The 16,076-nt window shown below is 43.0% G+C and overlaps 1 protein-coding gene across 1 annotated transcript in view; it reads right to left on the bottom strand.

Annotated features, from left to right (window-relative positions):
* The window catches only part of RIPOR1 (RHO family interacting cell polarization regulator 1), a 91,166-nt gene extending 80,399 nt beyond the window's left edge, over positions 1-10,767 (bottom strand). The window contains exon 1 of the mRNA XM_039327632.1: positions 10,364-10,767. The gene's annotated coding sequence lies outside the window, so the exon portion shown is untranslated. The remainder of the gene's footprint in view (positions 1-10,363) is intronic.
* Between the last annotated feature and the right edge of the window lie 5,309 nt (positions 10,768-16,076).

Below are 16,076 nucleotides of genomic sequence, written 5' to 3'. Positions count from 1 at the left end.
AATACCATCAAACATCCACATCTGCCTATCCCAGGTCCTGGGTAAGGACTTGATAGGTAGGCAAAATGCCAAATCCAGTCTGAACATCTGGCTGACTGTGCGATGATCCATAATAATAATAATAATACAGACAGATCGCCATTTGGAACACAATATGCCGGATATCACAGTTGTAGAGAACTGAAGCGTACAGCTGATTGATATCGCTGTACCAGGAGATGCCAGAGTCGAAGAAAAAGAACTGGAAAAAATTACAAAATATCGCGACCTGGCCATCGAAACTGCGCGATTATGGATGAAACGTGTAACAGTGGTACCCATTGTCATGGTACCCAAGTCCAAAACTTTGCAAAATACATCAAGAAACTGCAGCTTCCTGCAATAACTCTTAAGAACTTTACAAAAAAATGCGCTACTCGGAACATCTTATATTTTAAGGAGATACCTGGTTGACACCTAGGATGCTGGTAGCAACCTGTGTCAGCCATCAGAGCCAGCCAATTTGAATGTTCAGTTGACTGAGGTTCATGTTTAATGAATAAAAGATTATTATTATTATTTGTGAAACTTGTTTATTAATCAATCCATTTTTGTTTATTAAACAATTAATTCTGTATGTCTCCCAACACTCAACAGCTGTTGGGTGGCTCCCAACAGTCAAAGAAATTGCAATTTAAGTTTGGCTGAGATTGGCCATCACTCCACACCTTCATCCCTACTGAAGCTGGTGGAGAGAAAACTGCCAGTCTAGGCTTACAGCTAGACTGCAGTATCTATCCTCAAACTGCTGTCATTAATAATGGGATGGCTGGAACCTGCCTGAGATCCCTAGCTGTACTTTTTTAAAAGGATGCCTCAGTTTCCAATCTGATTGTCTCTTTCAACTGAATTTGTTTTCCCTAGGGGCGGAAGAAGGATCACCAAGAAATCACTGCAAAGGTCTCTACAATCCAAGTGGGCAAGGTTTATTTCAAGCTGATATTAAACTTTTCTATTGTCATGAGAGGTGCAAGATGTTAAGATCCAAAAATATTAAAACAAGAAATTCAGTGATCCGCCTGTCGTAACCTAGAAAAAGCTGCAGAAATTAATTCATGCCATCATTCCCCACCCCCCCACCCCCCCCAAAAAAACCCACTTAAGGGAGAAAAAACATTGCTGTTGATGCAGTCAAGAAAAGAGGTATGCTATCCTAACCAGAAGACGTGACAAGTGTTCTGATGAGGCTGCAGGCCAAACAGAATAGAAAAAAAGAAATGACGACATATTGTAAAAATCTGCAGTTTTGATTGTGCTGCCTTCAAGTAGAAGCTGTAGCTTTGGGCCTTGTTATTCTCTGGAAGCAGAAATTCTTTTTCCGAAGGACAGCTGACTTCCGCTGCCCACTTTCCAGAACCAAGCTCCTCTTTCTGAGTCCGCTTGTTATTCTCCAGCCCTCTCCTTCATTCCCTTCCCATAACAGAGTGAGTCACACTTGCTTTTTTCTTCTTCCTTAAGTTTTTTTTTTCCCCTTCTTGAACGCTGTGCAGCATCCAGCAAATGATGTATTTCCACAAGGAAGCCTTGATGATATTGCAGAATGCTGCATCGTTCTGTCCCTTTTTTAGAACTGTCATCCCACTTAGAGTCACTTTCTTGTCAACTGGTCACATGGATTCCTTCAGCGTTCTGCCAACTCGATTTCGTTCCTCTTTTCTCCTTGCTACACCAAGATCATTCATCCTGAGCAGCAGCAGTGGTTTAGAACCAGAATTACAGTATCAGTTAGTATGAAGAACTTTAGTGACAGATTTTATATTCCTGGGCCCCAAGATCACCGCAGATGGGGACTGCAGCCAAGAAATTAAAAGATGCTTGCTCCTGGGGAGGAAAGCTATGGCAAATCTAGACAGCATACTAAAAAGCAGAGACATCACCCTGCCAACAAAAGTATGTATAGTCAAGGCCATGGTTTTCCCAGTTGCAATGTATGGCTATGAAAGTTGGACCATAAGAAAGGCTGAGCGCAAAATAATTGAGGCCTTTGAACTATAGTGCTGGAGAAGACTCCTGCAAATCCTCTGGACTGCAAGGCGATCAAACCGGACAGTCCTAGAGGAGATCAACCCTGACTGCTCTTTAGAAGGCCAGATCCTGAAGTTGAAACTCAAATACTTTGGCCACCTAATGAGAAGGAAGGACTCACTGGAGAAGAGCCTAATGCTGGGAAAGATGGAGGGCAAGAGAAGAAGGGGATGACAGAGGATGAGGTGGCTGGATGGAGTCACTGAAGCAGGAGGCATGAGCTTAAAGGGACTCCAGAAGATGGTAGAGGACAGGAAGGCCTGGAGGAACATTGTCCATGGGGTTGCGATGGGTCTGACACGACTTCGCAACTGACAACAACAACCAAAGCTTTGGATTAGAGTGGGAAACCGAAAGACATTCTGGAAGGAGGCTATATACATTTGTTGAATGAGCAAATGAATGAATAAATAAGGCACTTATTTAAAACACTTCTACACTGTTGCCAAACCCCCCCCTACATTCCAAGTAACCCTTGAGACTCTAGCACAATTCAAGGGTACCTTGACCTTCCAATATGTTAGTAAACCAGTGGCTGGGTTCGCATATCACGCTCAGCCATCATATCTTTGGATTGTTGTACAGTATTGTCTGAATCCAATTGTAGCTTGTTTAATGAACCCTATGCAAACTGGCTTAGCACGGTGCCCAGACTTTGCACTGCAGTTCAGAGACACACACCCACACCCACCAGGCCTCTGGGCTTTATGGTGCTGCCTTTAAAATGTTTGAGAAAAGGTGGGGCGAAACCGTAAGGCCGTTGCTATTAAACTTCTAAACTGCCACAATCAATCGACTCGGGAATGTACAAAAAGTAATTACAAAATATGCAAACATAAAATAGCCACAGTGCAATAATAAAACTTCAAAAAGTAAATATAGTAACTTAGAGCAACAAAATCACGTACGTGACGTTCCTTCAATAAATTAAATTTGCAAAGCTGTCTGGGAGAACAAGACTTTATAATAACATGATTGCGGTGGGCAGAATTATGCATGGTGGAGATCAAATGGACAGGAAGAAACTATTTGCCCTTCCCAAAATACTAGAACTAGGGATCATCCAATGTTTGGAGTTTAATATATGGTGGGAAGGCCACCAGGTTTACTTTATTCTGTAAACCGTAGTTAAGTAAAGCATGGTTTCGCGTGAGTTGGGAAAACCCAGGCCTAGAACTGCACATATGCTGCTAGCCATATATGGATTCTGTCTTTGTGCACACTTATCTGTATTGAATGGTTTCCTAAGAAACAGCACTGTGCAAAATACACAGCCTGAATATCCAAGTGTGGGTAGAGAAGTTGCGAAGGCGTGCCAACACAGGCATGTAATCACCTGGTGTGTTTCAGAGGGCATCTGGGTGAATTTACAGCTAGAGGAACGTGCTGTTGTGCAGCCAAGAGGGAACACATTCTGGTTCCCAGCAGGATTTGGTATGAATAACTTGGGAGAGAAAACAAAATGAGATTTTTGTCAGATGGAGTACTTATTAGTCACAGGGGTCCTGGCTGTCCAATATGATTAAAACAAAATGCTGGGAACGGAAATTTCTATTACTTACTTATTTCTTACGTCTGAATTTTTTTCTTTCCTCTAAGACAGTGTTTCTCAACCTTAGTACCTTTCAGACAGAGGGACTTCACCTCCCAGAATTCCCATGGCTGACTGTGGAATTCTGGGAGGTGACGTCACGTCCATCCATTTTAAAACTTGCCCCAAACCTGAGAAACACTGTTCTAAGCTTTTAGCCACCATGCTAAATAAGCAAATAGCTTTTCATTTTCACTATTATGTGTGTTTCAATGAGATACTGATAAGAACAAATGAATTGCTGGCTGAAAGTAGAAACCTAAAACTAACAGACTAATATTCACATACTGCCCTAAATACGGTTGATTGAATTTGCCTAAGGGACCAAGCCACGAATCATGGCTTAGAAGCCACCATGGCTGGAATCACAGGAAACACTGAGTCAAAACAAAGTCAATGACATTAATTACAGCATGGCAGCCATCCCAAGCAGAAATATTAATAAAATGGGTTTTACTTTCACGCCGTTTGTTTGATCTGTTGAATTTTCTATCCAGCATAAGTCTGGCCATTTCTCTTTTTGGCTTCCTTGATTACTAAGCACACCCCAATGCAGCTCAAGGATTGCCTAAGGGCAGAATTGTTTGCTTCCTCTTTTGTTTGCAAGAAGCACTTTGTAACAATCTGAGGTGACATTAATTGATAAGTAGCTACATTGGGGCAAACACATGAAAGGTAACTTTGTAAAGTTATCTTTCTGGGGTGGCTTGGATGAGTTTTAACCTCATCCTGATTCTCATGTTTAATTTTAAGTTCTAAAGGCTCGTTATTTACCCATCTCTTACCCATCCCGGTTTTAGAAGCCCACCCAATACAACCACAAATGAGTAAACCCTCTTTTGCATTAATATGTTAGTTAGTGTATGGGTAGTGCTCAACTTATAATAGTTCATTTAATGACCATTCGAACACAACAACACTGAAAAATATGACTTCTGACCGTTTTTCACACTTATGACTGTTGCAGCATCCCCACGGTCATGTGATCAAAATTCGGATGCTTGGCAACGTTTATGACGGTCGCAGTGTCCCGGGGTCACGAGATCCCCTTTTGCGGCCTTCAGACAAGCAAAGTCAATGGGGAAGCCAGATTTACTTCATAACCTGGTTTACTAACTTAACAGTGATTCACTTAACATTGGTGGCAAGAAAAGCTGCAAAATGGGGTACAAACTCACTTAGCAACTGTCTTGCTTAATAATAGACATTGTGGGCTCAATTGTGGCTGTAAGTCGAAGACTAACTGTATCATGTGAATGCACAACATTGTGTAGATTGAGCAAACCCTGATTCCATTAGCTACAGGGAACTGAGATATCCAACAACAGCCACAGAGATATCTCCATATTGTTGATTAACCTTGGGCAGTTATAAGCTGGACGCTACTTTTAGCCTGTGGGTGACTCTGGTCCCGTCCTTCTGTTTGCAATTTACTCTGATGAAAGTGCTTTTCTGAAGGCAGTTTATCATCCAGTGACTTATTTAATCACATGCTTGTTTTCTGCCTTTCCTGCTAGAGACATGCTTCCTTTTGGAGCATGGTTTATTTATATCCTGCCCTTGGCACACACAGAGGCCTTATCTGCAAAAATGGGGCGGATAACCTCAAGCAGCCATGAATGGGCTCTGAAGGACACTTCGGGCAAGCCTGTTAAGCCAGGTTGTGCCTGCGTCTGACCTTTTCAACTCTCCATCCGGGCTTAGGTTCAAATATGTTCGGCCATGCAGGTGGTTTATACCAGAGGTTCTCAAACTTGGCCACTTTAAGACTTGTGGACTTCAACTCCCAGAATTCCCCAGCCCATCATGCCCGTCAAGAGAAGGATGAGGGGGGACATGATAGCAGCCTTCCAGTATCTCAGGGGCTGCCACAAAGAAGAGGGAGTCAAGCTATTCTCCAAAGCACCAGAAGGCAGGACAAGAAGCCACGGATAGAAACTAATCAAGGAGAGAAGCAACCTAGAACTAAGGAGAAACTTCCTGACAGATAGAACAATTAACCAGTGGAACAACCTGCCTCCAGAAGCTGTGAATACTCCAACAGTGAAAGTTTTTAAGAAGAGAATGGACAGCCATTTGTCCGAAATGATATAGGGCTTCCGGCCTGAGCAGGGGGTTGGACGTGATGACCTCCAAAGTCCCTTCCAACTTTATTTATTTATTTATTATTATTATTACAAATACAACAGCACTGAAACAGCACTTATGGCCGGTTTTCACACTTAAGATCATTACGGCAGCATCCCCATGGTCACAAAATTCGGACACTTGACAACTGGTATGTATTTATGACAGTTGCAGTGTCCCGGGGACATGGGATCACCTGTTGCGACCCTGTGACAAGCAAAGTCAATGGGGAAGTCGGATTCACTTAACAACCGGGTTATAAACTTAACAACTGCAGGGATTCACTTAACTATGGCAAGAAAAGTCCTAAAATGCAGCAAAATTCACATAACTGTCTTGCTTAGAAATATTGGGTTCGCTCGTGGTCATAAGTCGAGATCTACCTATGTGGGGGATAAGAAAGAGTGGGGAAAACTGTCACCCCTCCCAAACTCCGTTGAAGAAGACTTTGCAATCCCCTTTCCAAGCTTTCATTTTTCCTTGAATGAATAAGTGTAGTGATAAGTTTACATTTATGCAATATATTAAGTTAAAATAGGGTTTGCTAAGTGGTGAAACAGCAGGTTGTCCAAACTGGGGCAACTGGGCTAATTCAGTAAACCAAGAGAGTAACAAACCTGAGAATGCATTCTTCACAAAAACAGGGTATGTCTGGATGAGGCAGAGACTTGAACAAGGTTTCCAACAAGGCTGCCAAGTTGTGCTTTTGCAGCAAAAAATGATTTTTTATCTCCATTAAAGTGGGGGAAAAAAAATCTATTGTAATATAAGCTTTTCTAAGGAAAAAAAAAACACCATTAGAAAATCAGCTGTCAGTCTTTGTCTTGAAGTTGCTGCCATCTGCTGATTTCTAACAGTATTATTATACTGACATCAATATTTTTTAAAATAAAGGATGTAATAGCATTTAATAAAATGGACGCTGGTATACAAAAACATGTGTTTGAATAACTCTGCTAGAGTTTAAGAGAATCATTTTAAGCACGTCTACGATTCCTCAAATTAATTGTACAAACTGTGCAATTAATTTGTAGAAATAGAATTGCACAATTGATTGATTGTATGCAACTGATGCAAAGTATTTTATTATTTTCTTGTAGCAATGAACACTTCCCGTGATATGGTGGAACAATAAGTCCCAGAATCAGATTTAGATCAAGTATCAATTACCGAGCAGCTCTATTTAGTAGTCCATTAAAAGATATAAAATTGCCAAAACAATTATGATTCAGGAACATGGTTTTTATGTAATTTATAAATAAATGCTTTGATGGATTGATTTTAGAGATGACTAAGATATCCGTGATGCTTCATTCCGGTATGTTTTATACTTTCCAGGTTATGAGGTACTAGAAGGCATAAAATCTAGGCCAGAACCTATATATTTATTTGCATTTGTTTAGCTAACCCTCCCCTCCCTAACAGCCTTAGGCTCCAGGAAAACAAGGACAACTCAAAAAGAAATGGAAATAGTAAACATAAATCACATGTGCCCCAGTAGCATACTTGTACAGCTCACTCTCTAACAGGAAGAGAGGATGTGTCAGTGTGCCTCAATAAGGGAGTGTTTCTTTGCACATGGCTTGGGGCTAAATGTTCCCTGAATCACAGAACATTCAGCAATAGTCTGCTGGCTATTGGGCCCCAATAACTCTCTAGCTATCAGGAAAAGTAGGTGGGACTCTCTGGCTATGTGTCCTGTTCATGAGGACTGTTCAGTCTGAAGTCAAATAGCAACAGCAATAGCACTTAGACTTATACACCGCTTCATAGTGCTTTACATACTCTCTAAGCAGTTTACAGAGTCAGCATATTGCCCCCAACAATCGGGGCTCCTCATTTTACCAACCTCGGAAGGACGGGAAGCTGAGCCAACCTCGAGCCAGTCAGGACCGAACTCCTGGCAGTGGGCAGAGTTAGCCTGCAATACTGCATTCTAACCACAAGGAAGGAAGGAAGGAAGGAAGGAAGGAAGGAAGGAAGGAAGGAAGGAAGGAAGGAAGGAAGGAAGGATGGATAATAGCACTAGCACTTAGACTTATAGACTGCTTCACAGTGCTTCACAACTTATCACTCCCAACAATCTGGACTCCTCATTTTACCAACCTCGGAAGGACAGGAAGCTGAGCCAACCTTGAGCCAGTCAGGATCGAACTCCTGGCAGTGGGCAGAGTTAGCCTGCAATACTGCATTCTAACCACCGTGCCACCACTAAAAGGGACCTCCGAAGTCTTCTAATTGAACAGAAGCTTTGTAAATCCCAGTCAAATGGTTCTCCAGTCTGTTTTTGAAAACCTCCAACAATGGAGCACCCACAAGACCGGGAGGCAAAGTGTTCCACTGATTCATTGTTCTCACTGCCAGGGAATTTCTCCTTAGTTTTAGGCTGGATCTTTCGTTAAGAAGCCTCCACCCATTACTTCCTGCCCTGCCCTCAGGTGCCTTTGGAGAATAAATCAATAGGCTTTAGGTGAGTCAGTGGTGCTATTTCTGATTGGGGTTAAAACAGCCAAGATTTTGTAACCTTTAAGCCGCCATTGCAGCTTAGCTGGTCTGTGGCATCTGCCGATTGTTATTCTGGACATGCCAGGCGTAGGAGGAGGATTGGGCTCAGAGGCACTTGGACTCCTCCAGGCAACAGGGCAGGGCAGAGTTAATTTCTGAAAGGATGAGGAATTTGTTATTTGCTGAGCCGCTTCCTTTCAGCTAACAATAATAAATCAGCCCACAAGGAGGGACCCACGTGGGATCTGGCCTGTGGATACAGGCCGGCTGACCCAGGGCAGGCCGAGAGGAAGCTTCGTGCATTATCTGCCTTTCACATTTGGTCTCATTGGCAAGCTCTGGCTTCTGCAACGGCTGCAGGAATCAAGATGTGCTTCCTTCCAAACAAGGCCAGCTCTCCCCAAGGTCTGTCTCTGCCATGGCAACCATCTCTTCTCTATCCAACATCCCCCCCCCCCCAGTCTTTCCATACACAGATGCTGTTAACGCAGGATGCCAGATGGACACAGGTTCACACACGCTCACAGCTTCCTGAACAGCTATTTACCTCTGAATGGCGGGACCCAGACCATGAAGAGATTCAAGGCACTCAGCAGGTTGAGCAAAGTGTGTGTGTGTGTGTGTGTGTGTGTGTGTGTGTGTGTGTGTGTGTGTAGGGGGTTGTCTTCAAACCCTGCAGGGCTGGTGCCCCACATTTGAGAGTGGAACTATTCCTCAGGGTTGTTGGTCTGGGGATGAACTCGGGGGAAACTCCCATCTAAGTTGCCAGTAAGGCAACAGTGACAGCAGTGTTGAGCACAACACAACTGAGTTTAAGAGGCTGAATTGCACTACAAAAGAGAACTTTACGGCTCATGGGACGTTTTCAGAAATGTCCTTGCACTGATCTCGGGTTCTCCTAAGAAATAAACTTATATAAATCAGAGTTGGGAGATCTGTAGTAGCATTCAGATGTCCGGAGAACCCATTATCCTTGGGTAGATCGTTACCCATGCTCATATACTAAGATCTGGTTTGGTTTTATTGAATTAACTACAATTATCTGGGTTTGTTTGACGCAACGCACTAAGCCAAGCTCGACAGCCCACACTATAGATCCCTATGTTGTGTGTGAAGCTCATTCTAGTCTGTTCTACCACTAGAATCTTCCAGTCTGTCTTGGCCTACAATCTTCTGCCTTCCCAACAGCATCCACCAAATTGTCTGCTAAATGCAGAAAGTGGGAATAAGAATCCAGCATGCGCAGGTGCCAAACTCAGGAAGATTGCTTTGTGGAGCATCTGCCAAACTAAGGGGGGAAAAAAACCCTACTTCAGTGTATCAATATTAATGTACATACTTTCTTGCAAGCCAGGATTCTAGTTTTGCCCATCATCGCTTTTTTCTTTTCTTTTTTTAAAGCTAAAAACCCAGCAGGTCCCACTGGCTTCAAATCCTATGGCTCAGTTTTCATAAGGTCGACTGTCGGTCTGATCAATTGCAACATTTTAAGTCCCCCGATGCATCCCACAACCTAAGGCTAGCCAATAGATACTTGGGTCCAAAAGTTGGATAATCTAGAGCAGAAAAAAGGAGAAACCCCACATACACCAAAAGATAAGATAAGAGGAGGGAAATGGATCCTGGATGGATATTGTTCTCAGGAGCACGGATCCCTTAAAGGAAGGCAACATTCCACAGTGTTAACAACCTCGGTCTGGTGGGACCAGAGCCTCTATTTCATAGCCCCAGGAAGTCTTTGGGTCTCCCCTCAAAGATAAGCAAAGGCTGCTTTGCAAGGAAGACATGGGGCAGGTCTGATAAACAAGACTTCAAACAAGACTTCAGATTAAGAAATGACCAATCTACATGCCATACTAGAGAAGCAGTTATAGAACTAGGTTCCAGTGAACATCAATCAATTTAGGCTATAGCACTTCAGTTCAGCTTATGTCCAGTTTTCCTGTCCCGTTCCGGTCTTCCTCTACAAACTCTGGATGGAACTCCACTGGGGAGCCAGGTTCTCTCACCTATAATCCAGCTTTTCAGACATTTGGTTTGCTTTCCCCAAAGAGACCCTTAAATCTAAGTACTCACCAATCCCGGTGATAACTCCAGAGGCTGAAAATCCAATTTATTCTTGAGTTCAGTTAGGGCTTGACTGACCGGTGCGTAAGTCTTCTTTTCTGGTCTGGATGTGTTTGCCATGCATTCCTTTCTCTCTGATTAAAACGGGGCAGGCTGAAAGAACTTCCTTTCACGCTGGACACCGCTGATCTGCCTCTTGCACTTGAACGCTCCACCTTCCACTGAAGCATTTCAGTTTCAATCACATAAGAAAAAATAAAAAAAAAAAAAAAAGCAGAGGGGCATTTCCTGGTAAGAACATGCATAAAAATACCACACGGTGCTACAATCTGTAGCATCACTTACGCCCTTATTCCATTGCACAACAATTAAACATGACGTTGCCCTATTATATCCTGAAAACAAAAAAACCCTTCTTGCATTATTCTTATCTTTTTTTTGTCCTGCTTCCATCCCCAAAGTAATATATTTGTTTAATGGATTTAGTCGACGAATGCTGTGTGCATGCTTCAAAAATGATTCAATAAAAGGACCACACACCTCTCTGCATTACTGCAGTTCATTAAAGCAGTCACCTCCTGTTTCAGGCTTCGATGACTTAATTGCCCTACTAACCTCAAAGCATTTGCATCTATGAAGTGCAATGAGATATTCTGCTGGAATGGGATCCTAAGTACAAATACATTATATATATTGTGATCAAAGCATATACAACACAATCAACCCATCTCAATTATAAAAACATAAATGAATGGAAAGTGTGTGTGCGGGGGGGGGGGAGATTGTATTTTCATATGTGCAGAGTGGTTATGGAGGTCAGAGAACAGGAGAAAAAATCCTTTGATTGTTGATACAGCCATGATTAGAAGGCCTTTTAGACAATTAGAAGAAGACAACAAGCAGATGAGGAAGTGGGAAGCGACATCTGGAATGTACAACTACTAGTCAACTGCCAGGACCATAAGCCATGACCATGGAGCAGTAATCTGGTGCCTGAAGCAGACCAACAAATGACTTCATAGATCAACAATGGCAGGGAAAAAAACCTTGAATCACTTCCTTAAAATTGGATGGAGAGAACTGACATATTTGGGATTCATCAACTTATTGACAGCATCAATTGTCCCAATTATTCCTAGCAGGGGTTTCATGAAGAGCTCTGACAGCTTTCCATCCAAGAAGATGGTTGGGTGCTGGTGGTGAGTAGGTGTGTGTGGGATAACAGTAGATGGCAGATGACTCTCGATCTTCCCACTTTCCCTTCAGCCAGTCCCAGAGAGGAAGAAGATGGCATGCATCTTCTTTGAATGACTTGACTTCTTCTAGAGGTCTTGATTTGCCTCTTCATCAAGAAGTCCTTGGTACACCCTAGAGTACTGGATAATTTTCATCCAGTACCTAACCTCCACTTTGGGGAGAAGGTGGTTGAGAAGATGGTTGTCCAACAGCATCAGAGGACCTTGGATGAAATGAAGTATATGGATCCATTTCCATCAAGATTCTGACCCATGTATGGGGTAGAAACAACACTAGTTGTGCTTTGGATGATCTCTGGTGAGGACGGAATGGGGCTTGTGCATCCATCCTTGCCCCTACGTGACCTCTCTGCAGAGAACTTTTAAACAGGTCCATGTTTCTATAAATATATGTCTGTGTTTTTGAAGGGTGGGTGGTTTCTTTTCTTGCATTTAATCTATGAAAGTTCTCTCTACATGCATAATTTTTACAGTTCTGAATGGCTAAAGGTTTGCCTTGTTCTGTTCTGTATCAATTTATACATAGAGAATTAAGAGGCATCTTTAGCTGAGCTCCACCGTGATCAATGGCTTGGTCAATGATGGTAAAGGAGCATATCATTGTCCACGTTGTGGAGCTCTGACTGAACATTCCTAACGTCTCTTTATCGTCCTTCTCACCTCTGTTTCTTTTTCTGGAAACTGTGATATATGTTGCTGAACTGTTTGTGGGTTTTTTTTTTTTTTAAGCTGTTGGTTGTATTTGAGCAACATGTTTACTTGTTCTTTGCTTATTCATGACTACAGTACATAAACAGGTTTTCTGCATTTACACATCATGCCAAATAATAACTAACTACACAGGTTGAGTTTGCATAATACGGTTAGCTACTTACTGGTTCACATGCCATACAGGTCCAGCCCTTTTGTTTTAATATTGTTGTAAACTGCCCTGGGAAATTCATCAAGCTAGAAAAAAAGAAATAAAATAATAGCCACAAATTTCCAGTGATGGGGAAGCAGCTCCATCTATTGCTTGGTGGCTGCCCTATAAACACAAAGACTGTTTTAGCAAGCAAAGCAGTTATTGCATTCTTATTCTATTCTGTGGAAATGTTTGGGAACAGTAATAGAGTAATTAACTGAAATGCTGTGCCAGGAGGGACCAAACAATTGCAAAAAGATTATGGCATTGATTTCTGCAAATGAATAGACATTTTTGTTCCAGTAGAGAAAGCTGAGTTTTCTCCATCTTGGTTCATGGAGAAAAAAAAAGTCCAAAATGCACAATTGTCTAAATGCTTCCTTAAGACCCCTGATAACAAGATTTAGAGTAGTTTTATTCACTAATCATTTGAGAAGGAAGGAAGGAAGGAAGGAAGGAAGGAAGGAAGGAAGGAAGGAAGGAAGGAAGGAAGGAAGGAAGGAAGGTCTTGAAAACACACGCGCACCCAAACTATCTCATAATTTAAAGGAAAATCCAGGACTTTGGCAAATCAAAAGTACAGCAAAGCACAGAATCAGTTATAGGAGAAAACTGTGTTAAGCCTGGGTTGGCAAAACACAAAAAATGCACGCATCTGACGAAAGAAATTGCGGTTCACAAAAGCTGATGCCTTTTCCTGAATTTGTTAGTCCGAAAAGATGCTACCAGCCTCCTGATTTATTCATTTATTTATTTATTTTTGCCAGAAACTGATGATTTCAGATTCTTCCAAAGGATATTTTAATACTGACATGAACCCGTGGAAATCCTTGTTTTCTTTATTTTATTCTAGCTAGACCCTGATCTCACTGTTATTTCATCCAAAGAAAGTTCGGGGAAGAAATAGAATCCTGTGCGAGCAAAGAACGTCAGTTTTCCTCTTTGCTCTCCAGCCCCCCCCCCATTTCCCCTTGAAGCACTGAGGATGAATAAGCTCACTATGAAGCCAGGAGGAAGCCCCCTCCCCTCTTTTAGAAACAATGCAGGTGTTTCCGTCTCCCCCCCCCCCAGTGTTTAGGTCCAGCAACAACAATGGAAGCTGCGCTGGCCTGCACAGGTGGCCGAATGGCTTAGAACAGGGAAATCCCACATGGCAAGGAACAGCAAGGAAAACACAATCCCGGTGAAAGAAATTGTTCTTTTGCAGAGGAGGTGGAAGGTCCATCACAAAAGGCTTTTGGCTGCAAGATGCTGTCAGTTCTTCAGGTCTCAGCCATTATGCTGGATCTAACTCTGGCTGCCAATTGGTTCTCCTCCGGTTGTGACGGATGGGATACAGGTGGTCCTCCACTTACGACCTCCACTGATCCCAGAATTTCTGTTGCTAAGTGAGACGTTCGTTAAGTGAATTTTGCCCCCTTTCTACGATCTTTTTTGCCGCAGTTGTTAAGTGGATCCCTGCAGTGGTTAAGTGAGTAACCTGGCTGGTTAGTGAAGCTGGCTTCCCTCCTTGACTCTCCTTGTCCTAAGGTCGCAAGAGGCGACCGCGGGACACTGCAGCCGTCATAAATGTGAACCAGTTGTCAGACATCCGAATGTAAATCACGTGATCGAGGGGATGATGCGACGGTGTGAAAAATGGTCATAAGTTGCTATTTTCAGTGCCGTGGTAGCTTTGAACGGTCGCTAAATGAACTGGTGTAAGTCGACTGTCTGTACTGATAGTGCACGATCAGACTGTTGGGGTGTGTATGTGTGTTGCAAAGTTGTGAGTGGGAACAGTTCCCCACCCCCACCCAGTCCCGTTCTGATCTTCAGCCCCTCCAAAATGGCACCATCCCCCTGGCTGCTACAGAAGTGGTGAGCTCAGATTTCCTGTGAATCCTGAACTCACGGAAAATGCCGGAATTCGCCTTATCCCTCAACCTGCCTGCCGAGTCTAAGCTGTGGGTTTCCTTTTCCATTAGGAAACTGACAGGAAACTCCATCTGGGGAGTGTGTTTCCTTCTCTGGATTTAAGAAAAGTGTTTGGGGGGCCACCGTGTGGCTGTTTTGCAACGTCCGTTTAAAACCTTACCAAGGAGAGAATCGTGGTTGTCCGATGCCAGCCAGCAGGTCCACGTAATGAAGGATGCTGGGAATTGAAGTACAGCAGGGCACTAAAATATTTGAAGACAGAAGTGGTTTTAGTTTACCTTGGTTTACAAAACACAAACTGAATAGGCTTATTTTGCATTCACAGCCTGAATGGGTAAGTTTGAACCGGTGGAACAGATTGCATTTGGAAATTGTGGGTGCCCCAACACTGGAGGCTTTTAAGAAGAGACTGGACAGCCCTCTTTCAGAAACAGTGTAGGTCTCCTGCGAGAGCAGGGGTTTGGACTAGATGACCTCCAAGGTCCCTTCCAACTCCATGACTGTTATCTTTTTTTTTAATTCCAGGATTTCCTTCCAGTATCGCAAGGGCTAGAAAGCATAAGAAGGGCAACTGATAGAAATAGTCAGAGAGAGTCTTGGTTTATATTAAAACTAGCTTTTACACAAACCAGGCAGATTAAACCTGTTCCTTAGAGATTAACCCAGTGGTGGGATTCAGCCAGTTCGCACCAGTATGGCAGAACTGATAGCTAATTTTTTAATTGCCCAGGCCCAGAATGGACTTCCGGAAGCGGCATCCACACAGAGAACTGGTTGTTCACATATTTGAATCCCACCACTGGATTAACCTCTAAAGACCGTTTGATCTAATGGACCCTGTTTTTCTCTTAAGCACTAGTGAGGTTGAGCTGCTGCTCATCTATTTACTTTGAATGTATAGTCTCAGAATATACCTTCCAAATCCCAAATATTCCAGGATCAATCCAAAGCTGGAACAGCGCATTCTGTACCAGAAAGATTTGCCCAGCTAAGCTCCATCTAAGATGCCTTATCAATAGTCAGCAGTGCCCGCCCCATGATTAATGGAGGCCACGGGTAACCAGCTCATTTGACAAAACACACTCAAACTCTCCCCACTCATTATTGTTGGCAAGGAGAGGTTGGACTTCTCCATCCACAGGTACAGTATAGGTGGTACCTTGCTCAATAGTAGCAACTGTGAGAGGGATCTCAAAGTCCTAGTGGACAATCATATAAATATGAGCCAGCAGTGTGCTGCAGCTGCCAAAAAAGCCAACACAGTGCTGGGCTGCATTAACAGAGGGATAGAATCAAGATCACCTGAAGTGTTAATATCTCTTTACAAGGCCTTGGTAAGGCCACACTTGGAATACTGCATCCAGTTTTGGTCACCACGATGTAAAAAAGATGTTGAGACTCTAGAAAAGAGTACAGAGAAGAGCAACAAAGATGATTAGGGGACTGGAGGCTAAAGCATATAAGGAAAAGCTGCTGGAATTGGATCTGTCTAGTTTAATGAAGAGAAGGATGCGGGGGAACATGATAGCAGTGTTCCAATATCTCAGGAACTGCCCCAAAGAAGAGGGAATCAAGCTATTCTCCAAAGCACCAGAAGGCAGGACAAGAAGCAACGGATAGAAACTAATCAAGGAGAGAAGCAACC

This window comes from Crotalus tigris, unplaced genomic scaffold (assembly GCF_016545835.1).
Source record: "Crotalus tigris isolate CLP2741 ecotype Arizona unplaced genomic scaffold, ASM1654583v1 scf7180000024362.2655971311:6658466, whole genome shotgun sequence".
In the NCBI taxonomy this organism is placed as follows: Eukaryota; Metazoa; Chordata; class Lepidosauria; order Squamata; family Viperidae; genus Crotalus; species Crotalus tigris.
Note: the sequence above shows the minus strand (reverse complement) of the source record. Positions and strands in the feature narration are given on the sequence as shown.